Raw genomic sequence first — 11,552 nt, 5'->3', positions numbered from 1 at the left:
TAAATTTACCTTGATTTATGTTGTACAAAACAGTAAATTTCATGGTAAATGGAAAATTTACAATAAAAAAGGGGGGTTGTTAAGTATCTTAACAATGAAATTTTCGTGATTTTCCCATATATTTTTTTTCTCAATAACATTATATATCAGTACTAACATTTGAAAACGGCGCAAAAGCCATTTGTAAACAAATGGTTTGTGGGCCCTTTACTCGCTACTCGAAGTACACCTACGCAAACCAACAGCATCGTCAGGAAGGGAAAGATTTCCCCTACCCGATGTAGCTGTTGTGTTGCGTGGGTGTACTTCGAGTAGCGAGTAAAGGGCCCACAAACCATTTATTTACAAATAGCTTTTGGGCCGTTTTCAAATGTTAGCACTGATATTATTGTTATTTTACTGTTGGTTGGCGAATTTATTGATTGAAAAAAATAACAGTGTACTTTAGAGTGTATGTGTTGGCTTGACAGATCTACCAACAATCAATACGAACCTATTAGGTCGTATGAATAAAAGCGTTTACTTTACTTCTCCCGTAAGAAAAGCACGGTAAAGTAAAGTAAACTCTTTTTATTCATACGACCCATTATTCTGCTTATACCATTCTATGACATCGCGGCTGGCTAAGTCAGGCCAGAACTTTACGGGCCCTTCGTGTGATTGAATGAACGGTAAAATTTTGTTCTGGAGACACTTCTCCTTGTAAAGTTGTCCATTCATAATCGCTCCAGTGATGAAAATCTTTGATTTCTTTCCGCAACTGCAGATGCCTTCCCGAAAAAAAAATAACAACAAAAATACATTAAAAAACAATGTAACAATAAGACGAAAATTATTGTCTTAACAATGATTTATATTGTTACGTCTACAATAAATTTACCTTGATTTATGTTGTACAAAACAGTAAATTTCATGGTAAATGGAAAATTTACAATAAAAAAGGGGGGTTGTTAAGTATCTTAACAATGAAATTTTCGTGATTTTCCCATATATTTTTTTTCTCAATAACATTATATATCAGTACTAACATTTGAAAACGGCGCAAAAGCCATTTGTAAACAAATGGTTTGTGGGCCCTTTACTCGCTACTCGAAGTACACCTACGCAAACCAACAGCATCGTCAGGAAGGGAAAGATTTCCCCTACCCGATGTAGCTGTTGTGTTGCGTGGGTGTACTTCGAGTAGCGAGTAAAGGGCCCACAAACCATTTATTTACAAATAGCTTTTGGGCCGTTTTCAAATGTTAGCACTGATATTATTGTTATTTTACTGTTGGTTGGCGAATTTATTGATTGAAAAAAATAACAGTGTACTTTAGAGTGTATGTGTTGGCTTGACAGATCTACCAACAATCAATACGAAACTAACGATTTTAAATTGGCTCACCACTTTAGTAGCCTATTGGTCCCAAGCAAACGATTAACGTACCCTATTCTAGTTGAAATTCTATTACTACACTATGTTTGTTTTGATTCGCTATGAAAGTTTGACAGATAACATCAGGGGTGTGTGGATTCATGCAGAACATGCAGGGGTGAGTGAAATAGCTTGGGACTGCTTGGGACCGTTGTTCTGGTACTGAGTGAGCCAAAAATAATAATGATTTTCTTCGGGACCTACTAGTCTTAGAGTTACCATAGAGGTAACTCTAAGACCACTGGGTCCCGAAGCAAATCATTATTATTTTTGGCTCACTCAGTACCAGAACAACGGTCCCAAGCAGTCCCAAGCTATTTCACTCACCCCTGCATGTTCTGCATGAATCCACACACCCCTGATGCTATCTGTCAAACTTTCATAGCGAATCAAAACAAACATAGTGTAGTAATAGAATTTCAACTAGAATAGGGTACGTTAATCGTTTGCTTGGGACCAATAGGCTACTAAATTGGTGAGCCAATTTAAAATCGTTAGTTTCGTATTGATTGTTGGAGTTACCGCTATGGATCTACTTTATCGACTTTAAAAATAAATCGAAAAAATAAAACATTGCCCCGGGAAGGGAAGGGGTGGTATGTCTGTTACGGGTGGTCCTTTTTTTACTGGTTATGGATCGAGATTCGATCCGGAACTTGTGAGAAATACAGGCCAACTCCCCTGCGCTCGATATCCCTAGGTCACGTCTCCTTGGTGGTTGAGCCATAGAGGTAACTCTAAGACCACTGGGTCCCGAAGAAAATCATTATTATTTTTGGCTCACTCAGTACCAGAACAACGGTCCCAAGAAGTCCCAAGCTATTTCACTCACCCCTGCATGTTCTGCATGAATCCACACACCCCTGATGTTATCTGTCAAACTTTCATAGCGAATCAAAACAAACATAGTGTAGTAATAGAATTTCAACTAGAATAGGGTACGTTAATCGTTTGCTTGGGACCAATAGGCTACTAAAGTGGTGAGCCAATTTAAAATCGTTAGTTTCGTATTGATTGTTGGTTGAGCGTCGTTGATAAGTTAATGCATTCGACTGGAGAGAATCGCCCATGAAATATGCTTCCACCTGAGAGTTCCTTCCTGACATCTTCAAGTGGTGGAATTTTTTATTATTATTGTATGATTATTGACTGCACGGAAAAGGTCTCCATTAAGCTTTAGAGAGGGTCTAGGATAAGATATAAGCGGACGCGGACTGCCTGGTTTTGAGCCAAACGAACTGTCAAAGCCAGAGCCATACGAGCAGCGCCTATCTTAATTACATTGGCAGTGTTGCTGACCCTCTCATAGTCTGCATGCTTCAATCAGATTTATTTTTATTGTTCGTGAAGTAACCCACAATGAAAATACATCAATATTTAATGTAACAACAATTTTTATTGTAATAGAGTTGTTCATTATTGTTCATGATCGAATCATGTTAACAAAAAATAAATGAAAAATACGATAAAAATCATTACAACATTTTATTATGTACATTCATTGACAGCTAAGCTAGGTAGCAGTTTTGTCGTTTTCTGAAGAAAACAACATTATAACAATTATTTTTATTGTCGAAAATAAATATTAATGTTAGAGCATTGTTTCCACTGAAAATTTCACTGTAATTTTTTTTTCGGGTTGCCAAATCATCTACTTGAAAGCGAATTTATCTGCAAAGACAAATTTGAATTTATCTGGAGCATCCCCCTTACGCAAAGTAAATTTTTTGGTCTGGGAGTTGTCCAAAGTTCATTTTTACGTAAGTTTCATCGTCCATCAAAATGTGAATGAGATTTTTTTTTCACGTCTGTCACGTTCCATCTTCGATCTTCGTTAACAATTGAACAAGTATATGAATCCCGAGGGGGACGACTCTATCTACGATGCAGAAAAGATTGTGTTTTGCTGTGGCTAGCTGCGCGTACGCTGAGTAGATAGAAAGAAGATTTATGACGATTCTAAAGATTTCCTGCAAAAAGATGATGCTCGATGCAAGTAGATGCGACAAATGAAAGAAGATTTTTCGAAGATTGATTAGCTAGTGTGCGATTTGTTGAGCATCTTAACTTGAGATTCAGATGTGTCGCCCCCCTCGATGAATCCTGATGAATGATGAAGCTGAACATTCGGTAATCCATTCGGTACAATACATTATTTACAATCCGTTCTGTAAATTTTCTTTCCTTATGGGCTGTCCAACCTGAACTGTAAATTGGGTTCTTTAATTTTGAAAAATGTTTCGTTTTTTATACATCATCTGAAAGAGCTTCGTTTTCGGAGCACAGCGATATTTTTTTCGAACCCACACACTTTCATCTCGATTTTTAAATCAAGATTTAAAGCAAAATAATAACTTCACTGTTTGACACTAAACTAACAAACTGACAGCTCGCTCCCATACAAAGTGACACCGAGGGACGCTAATAAGGTGATTTTTGCAAATGTAATCGTACTTATTTAAATAGTTCCAGTGTACCAAAATTGATGAAATTTTGGGTTTGGGTTCCATTTTTAATGCAGGTTACGAATATGCATTTACCTCAATACCCTTAAAGAACCCAATTCTACTGAGAGATCGGTAAAGTTTACCATAGCGTTCAGTATCATTTTTACCGAATGGATTATACTTTATTTTCAGAATAAATCAAAAACATTGTAATTTTTATTGCTTAATTAACTTTTTCTTACAAATATCACCAAACCATAAAATTCATTCCATATTAACTGAATATTTTTTGGAGGCATTTTCATCTTGTGTTCGTACAAAAAATTGGAAAAAACCGTATGGAACCCGGTAACGCAGTAGCGAACATTCGTCACAATTTCTACAGGATTGCGAAATCACAGCCATTTACAGTTTCGATCAGCAAATTTTATTTACAGTTTTCGGTAAATTTATGTATATTACAGAAATTTAACAGTTCTGATTGCGGAAAGTTGGAAAAATAATATTTTTCGCAAAGCATTTGGTAAAACTACGTTTTTACCAAACAAATCCAGCAAAAAAAGTAATGAACAAGATTTAAGAAATTTGGTGTGTGCACGGTGTTTCGCAAAACCTTATTAATGGGTAAAAGATACCCATTTCCGCTAAAAGTGCCCCTCCTCATTTAATGAGTAAACTATGGTTTCCTCATGAATGGGTTAATGGAAGGGCTGTCAATAAATGGATGTTTTTAACCATTTCTTTAAAATTGTGTTTAAAATAAAATGGGTAAAAAATGCCTATTTTTTCAAATGGATTCTAATTAATTGAAAATAAATGCAGGTGTTCCGATTCGAAAAAAGTGGACGAAGTATTTTTTCAAATCCATTCTTTTTCATCAGTTTTAACCCCACAATGAGAACCGAGTACACTTCGTCCAATGTTGAATTGATTCGGTCATGAAAGTTTTGAACTTTTATACCCCGTACAGATTACGGCTTATATCATGCAATATAGACTGTCTTGCAATGAGCACTCATACATAGGATTTCCAGTGAAAACTAGATGTATGAGTGCTCATTGCATATTACATGATATAAGCCATACCCCCTTATTCTGCGAGTCACGTGACTCTCTGTCACCGGTGAGGTGACAATTGTCACCTCGTGTGAGGTGACTCTCCATGTAAATCAAATGGAGAGTCACCTCACACGAGGTGACTATTGTCACCTCACCGGTGAGAGAGAGTCACGTGACTCGCAGAATAAGGGGGATAGTCTGTCCGGGGTATTAAGCTGATAGCACAGACAAACAGACATACCACTCGCAAGTTGTTCATGGAACAAGCATTTAACGGTCAATTTAAAATTATCGTAGTTGGTAGTACCACCACTTGTGGCGCGCATAGTCAATTCCCTTGCGTTGGACGTTTGCACACTACCGCCATCTCTTCAGCGTACTACCCACCACAGTGTACTCAACAGATGGCGGTAATGTTTTAGCGACGATGTTTTACGGCGACAAATATTCAATGTGTTATGTCTGTGCTGATAGGTTCTGCGAACATCTTTCACGGAAATGTAGTGCCGAGGGGCTGTTTAATTTGTATTTATAAGTTTTGTTAATTTTTGTATCAGGCGAACCAGCCAATGGCTGAAAGCCTTGTAAATAAAGGAAAAAAAAAAGAAAAAAATTGTATTGAAGTGTATTAAATTCATTTTAAAATGTGTTTGTCGTTCACAAAGTATTTTCGATGTAATTTTGTGTATTTAATTTAGGGTATTTTAGTTTGAACGTGTACACATTAACGAATTTTTATTAATTTTGACGTAGGACTATGTCTGTGATTTCTATATGGGGGTACACTTTGTGAAAACCAAGAATGAAACATGTAACAAAATTATGAAAGAACATTGAGAACTCAGCTGCCCCTGGACCAATTTCAATAATTCTATCACCAATAGATCAGAAATATTTGTACGCATCAATAGTAATCCGACTGATGATTTTCAACAAGAAACACGCAGAAAAATTTATCGTTGAAACAAAAATATTTGAGGTAAATTTAAACGTAAACTCAGTTTGTTCTGGCCACAAAAATAAACAAGGTTTATTTCAAACGTATTCCATGTTTGAAGTCATGTGATATTAATGTTTAAAATAAAAATAATGTTACGTTTATTTTAAAAATATTCGTGTTGAAAATAAACGTGAATATTTTTGTTTGGTTTGAAAACTAAATATGTTTATTTTGAACATGCTTCTTATGTTTGAAAGAAACATACTTAATTTTAAATTATATTAGCATTTGAATGTAGGATAAAGCAAAAAAAATGGATTGCAAAGAGATGAAAAAACGATCTGCAGACAGGGCATCTAAACTCCTGCTCTTTTTCGGGTGCGATTAAGGGTGGGCTGTGGATGTTGGGGTCCTGGTCCGAAATGCGGGGACCCGTCGGGGTCCGGAGGTTCCAGTTCAGTCGAGAGTTCAGTAAAACCAGTGAAACTTTGTGATATTAGCGTCGCTTTGTCGTTTCTAACGCTGGTCCTCATACCGGCCTCTTTCTACGTTCGGTGTTGGAGGAGGAGGCGGGGGGCCAGCATCAATACGAAACTAACGATTTTAAATTGGCTCACTACTTGATTAGCCTATTGGTCTCAAGCAAATCGACAAACGTACCCCATTCTAGTATAAATTCCAGTACTACACTATGTTCGTTTTGATTCGCTATGAAAGTTTGACTGATAAAATAAGGGGTTAATGGATTTTCCTATGTTTCGAGGGGTGACGGGTTGATCATGAAACGAAAAAGAAGCTGAAAATACATTCCCTTGAATAAACCGTATGTATGCAGTGCAAGTATATTTCGATGTTATACCAACAATCAATACGAAACTAACGATTTTAAATTGGCTCACTACTTGACTAGCCTATTGGTCCCAAGCAAACGATTAACGTATCCCATTCTAGTCGAAATTCTAGTACTACGCAATGTTTGTTTTGATTCGCTATGAAAGTTTGACAGATAAAATGAGGGGTTATTGGAATTTCCTTTGTTTCGAGGGATGAATCGATTAGCTTGGGACCTAGTTCAAAAAATACGAAGTCAAAACTTAAAAAGCATTGTGCTGTTTAAAATCACAAGATTTAAAAGGATAAATATACCAATCAAGGTCCATGTACCGAACCATCGGAATAAAGTGAAAACCTAAAAAAGTAACATGTGGGTAAGGCCGAGGGTAGAAAAAGGGAAAATTTATTATTTCAAATAAAAATAAATGAGAAACGATCAGAACTTACCGCACAGGCGTTATTATTTAGTTGCTTAGTTTTTTTCATGTTGCTTTAAAATAGTCAAAAAGCTGTTCATAATCATAACACGTACCATAATCAAAACAAGATGAACACACTCGAAAATAATAATGTTAAATTTCATGAACAAATTGATAAAAATCTGTCCAAAATTTTTATTAAGTTTCAAATATCTGTATAGATTCTATAACATTCCCCAGAAAACCATTCCCCAGAATGCACCATTCCCCAGAAAAGTATGCCATTGTTTAGATTGACTGTTTTTGTTTATTATAGTCACTCCTGGAATCTTCTTTCGCGTAGAAAAAAAGAAGAGAAAAAACTTCTTAATGGATCAAGGGGATCTTTGAAAATATAAGAAAAGGAAATAATTAATTCTTTGGATATACGATAAAGAAGGGAATATTCCCTTCTTTTAATATAAAAGGAAAATATATAATCAATAGTTTTTCGCAAGGATCTCGGGGTAATGCCCATTCAGGATAATAACGTGTGGAATAATGTTATAAATTTGTAATCGGTAGTTCAACGTTCCATGCACCGATTTTTTAATCCATCACGAGAAATTATTCAACTCAGGTCGAACAACTCTTCGATAAGGTTTAACAGTTTCCGACTGGTTGAATTGGATTGCATAATAGACCCTTTGACTTATTAAATAATGAACGAAGTGCTCGAAAACTTGAAGGTCGTCATTTTCTAAAGAGTTAAAAAATGGCTTGGAATTGATAAATACATAGATCCATAAAAGTAAACGTAGTGTATTATCAATAGTAAAAAAAAAAAGAAAAGTGAAAATTACTAATTTCATCATCTTTTCTGGGTAATGGAATTCTGGTGAATGGTTTTATGGGGAATGTTAGAGCAACCGTAACGGTACGCTGCTAAACTCATTTTAGCAGTCCTCATCATAGCGCAGCTACCGTATCGGGGGTTGCCATACGAGTAACTAAAATAGCAGTCGGCTTCTCGGTGAGAAGCGCGTTACCAAATTTAACAGCGCGATAGCAGCGCGAGAGAAAGGTTGCTATTCGTAGAAATGTCAGAATGCTCCCTACCGGTACGGACTACGGCGAGTAAATTGATAACCGCGATAGCAGCGACCGGTGTGGAGAAGAGTGACTAAACTAAAATGAGAGCGCTGTGCGCTGTTAAAATAGTCGCGCAAATGACAACGACCGTTACGGTTGCTCTTATAGAATCTACCGATTCTATAACATTCCCCAGAAAAGATGATGAAATTAGTAATTAATCACTTTTTTTTTGGTTATTTTATATTATATTTCAGTTTTATATTACAGAACAGCTTAATATACATATTTTATTTATTACTTCTATGAAACTATGTATTTATCAATTCCAAACCATTTTATAGCTCTTTAGAGAATGACAACCTTCAAGTTTTTGAGCATAGCGGCGCCGGTGGTGTAGTTTTTTTTTTTTGTATATTAATTTATTTGATAAGGCTCAACCGAATTAACTTAACAGAGCCGAGGATTCATGGTCACTATACAATACATCTTAAAGCTATAGTCAAAAGGTACAACACAATAAACACTTTATCTTCCGCTATCCAAAAAGCCTCCTCCATCAGAACTGGAGCCGCTTCCAGTAGTTTCATTGTATGGCAAATTGTTGTACGCCAACGAGGGTCAGAGCGCGTCCATTGCAGCAATGGACGCAAAACGTGGTCAGCACTCACACACTCATCACGAAACGGTTGCTTTCCAAAGTCGACGACGCATCGACCGAAAGAACTGCTGATGAAGAACAATGAGGAGGACCACACAATGGTTGCTGCCGAGTAAACAGACGATCGCGTAGCACACATCGAGAGTGGTCTGCTTTTGTCGACAGCCGAGTGAACACTGCCGGTGGTGTAGTGGTAAGCGTGATTGCCTCTCACCCCAGCAGGCCTGGGTTCAATCCCAGTCGGCGCCGCCGGGATGTTCTGAGGCATAACATCTCTGATCACGCCTTCCTTCGGAAAGAAGTAAAGCCGTCGGTCCCTGGTTCATGAGTTGATGGGTCGATAGGTAGGGTCCAGGTGTGGGAGCTGCCTCTCTGGCGTCGGTAGCATTGGTGCTCAGCACGGAAAACAAGACCGACGGAAAACAAATCAACGAAAAAAAAAAAGTTTTCGTGCACTTCGTTCATCATTTAAAAAGTCAAAGGGTCTATTATGCAATCCAATTCAACCAGTCGGAAACTGTTAAACCTTATCGAAGAATTGTTCCAAATGAGTTGAAGAATTTCTCGTGATGGATTAATAAATCGGTGCATGAAACGTTGAACTACCGATTACAAATTTATAACATTATTCCACACGTTATTATCCCAAATGGTCATTACCCCGAATCCCTTGCGAAAATCTTTTGATTATATATTTTCCTTGGTTCTGTGACACTACCCCGAATGTCACTACCCCGAACGCCGTTACCCCGAACGGTACACTACCCCGAACGCCGTTACCCCGAATAGTACACAACCCCGAATGCCCATTACCCCGAATGACCATTACCCCGAATCCATTTCCAAAAGCTGTAAGCTGTATTTTTGTTTATTATAGTCACTCCTGGAATCTTCCTTCGCATATATAAAAAGAAGAGAAAAACTTCTTAATGGGTCAAGGGGTTTTAGGAGACCTTAATGGATCAAAGGGTTTTCCCTTGTTTGAAAATATAAGAAAAGGAAATAATTAATTCTTTGGATATACGATAAAGAAGGGAATATTTCCTTCTTTGCATATGTATAAAAGAGAACATCATTAATTCGTTAAATATATGATAAAGAAGGGAATATTCCCTTCTTTGAAAATATAACAAAAGGAAATAATTAATTCTTTGGATATACGATAAAGAAGGAAATATTCCCTTCTTTGAATATATAACAATATAAAATGACAAAAGTGATAAATTACTAATTTCATCATCTTTTCTGGGGAATGGTACATTCTGGGGAATGTTATAGAATCGGTGTAACTGATATTATTAGCAGTAAAAACAAGCAGAATTTTTTCCAAAGGCATTATAATCCTTCACGCAGCGATCTGGGCGTATGAGATTCACATGTTCTGCATTGAAGTTTCCCTCTTTAGTGACACTTCAACAAATGGATTGAAAATATAATAATATTCCTTCATAATCGAATATTCTAAGATGAGAATATTCCCATTTTCCTTCTGAAAGAACTGCTCATATTCAAAAGAAGGAGAAATATCCAATAAAGATTTCTTTTCCCTTAATTTCTTCATGAGCTGTTCTTTCGTACCATAGTTCATGAAAAGAAGAAAAAATATCCATTTATTTTCTAAAATTACTTATTATTATTTTTAATCATGTTCTGGTCCAATTAAGTTTGAAAGAATAGCTCATGATCAAAAGAAGGAAAAAATTCCAATTACTGTTTATTGAATTACTTTTTCTCCTTCTACAATTACATTCCAGTGTTTAAAAGTATGAAAACCTCAAAACTCCAAAGAACTGCTCATGTCTAAAAAAAGGAAGAATTTCTCAACGGTGTTCCAAGAAACAAATCAAATAATGATGAATAATAAATGAACTGAAAACAAGCATACTGGTTTTGGATTATTATTCTATATATAAAAATGAAAATGCTTTAAACGGCTCAATACATTAATATACGGAAAAGAGGGGCATAGTGAGCATCCTGTGCTTTGGGAATGGGTTTCTAGCTACTCGAAGCAAATTAATTGGTAGTTGGGTTAATCTCATATTAAATCTTCCATTTGCATGGTTTGAAATTTAAGGTGGGTTGCAATCTGCTCACTATGCTCAATATATAGTAAGAAAATTGCCAAGGTTGAAAAATTCCTAACTTTTTTTTTTTCGTGGATATGGCATTCGGGGAAATATAGCACAATCCTTATCCTTTTAATCGCATGCTGTTCTTCCGTTTGTCTTAATTTCGGGGTTATGGTCATTCGGGGTAGTAGGGTATTCGGGGTAATGGCCATTCGGGGTAGTAGGACATTCGGGGTAGTAGCTTTCGGGGTAACGGCGTTCGGGGTAGTGTCACAGAATCATTTTCCTTATATATTATTCTTTATCGTATATCAAAAGGATTAATTATTTCATTTTGTTGTATTTTCAAAGAAGGGAATATTCCCTTCTTTATCATATATATTTAACGAATTAATTATGTTCTCTTTCATATATTAAAAGAAGGGAATATTCCCTTCTTTATCGTATATCGAAAGAATTAATTATTTCCTTCCCCCCTATTCTGCGAGTCACGTGACTCTCTCTCACCGGTGAGGTGACAATTGTCACCTCACCGGTGAGAGAGAGTCACGTGACTCGCAGAATAAGGGGGCTTGTCTTATATTTTCAAAGAAAGGAAAACCCCTTGATCCATCATGATTTTTTTCTATTCT

Source organism: Ochlerotatus camptorhynchus, unplaced genomic scaffold (genome assembly GCF_037179485.1).
Source record: "Ochlerotatus camptorhynchus isolate MF236.1 unplaced genomic scaffold, CSIRO-AGI_Acam_v1.1 ptg000216l, whole genome shotgun sequence".
Lineage (NCBI taxonomy): Eukaryota > Metazoa > Arthropoda > Insecta > Diptera > Culicidae > Ochlerotatus > Ochlerotatus camptorhynchus.
This window is presented reverse-complemented; position numbering follows the sequence as displayed.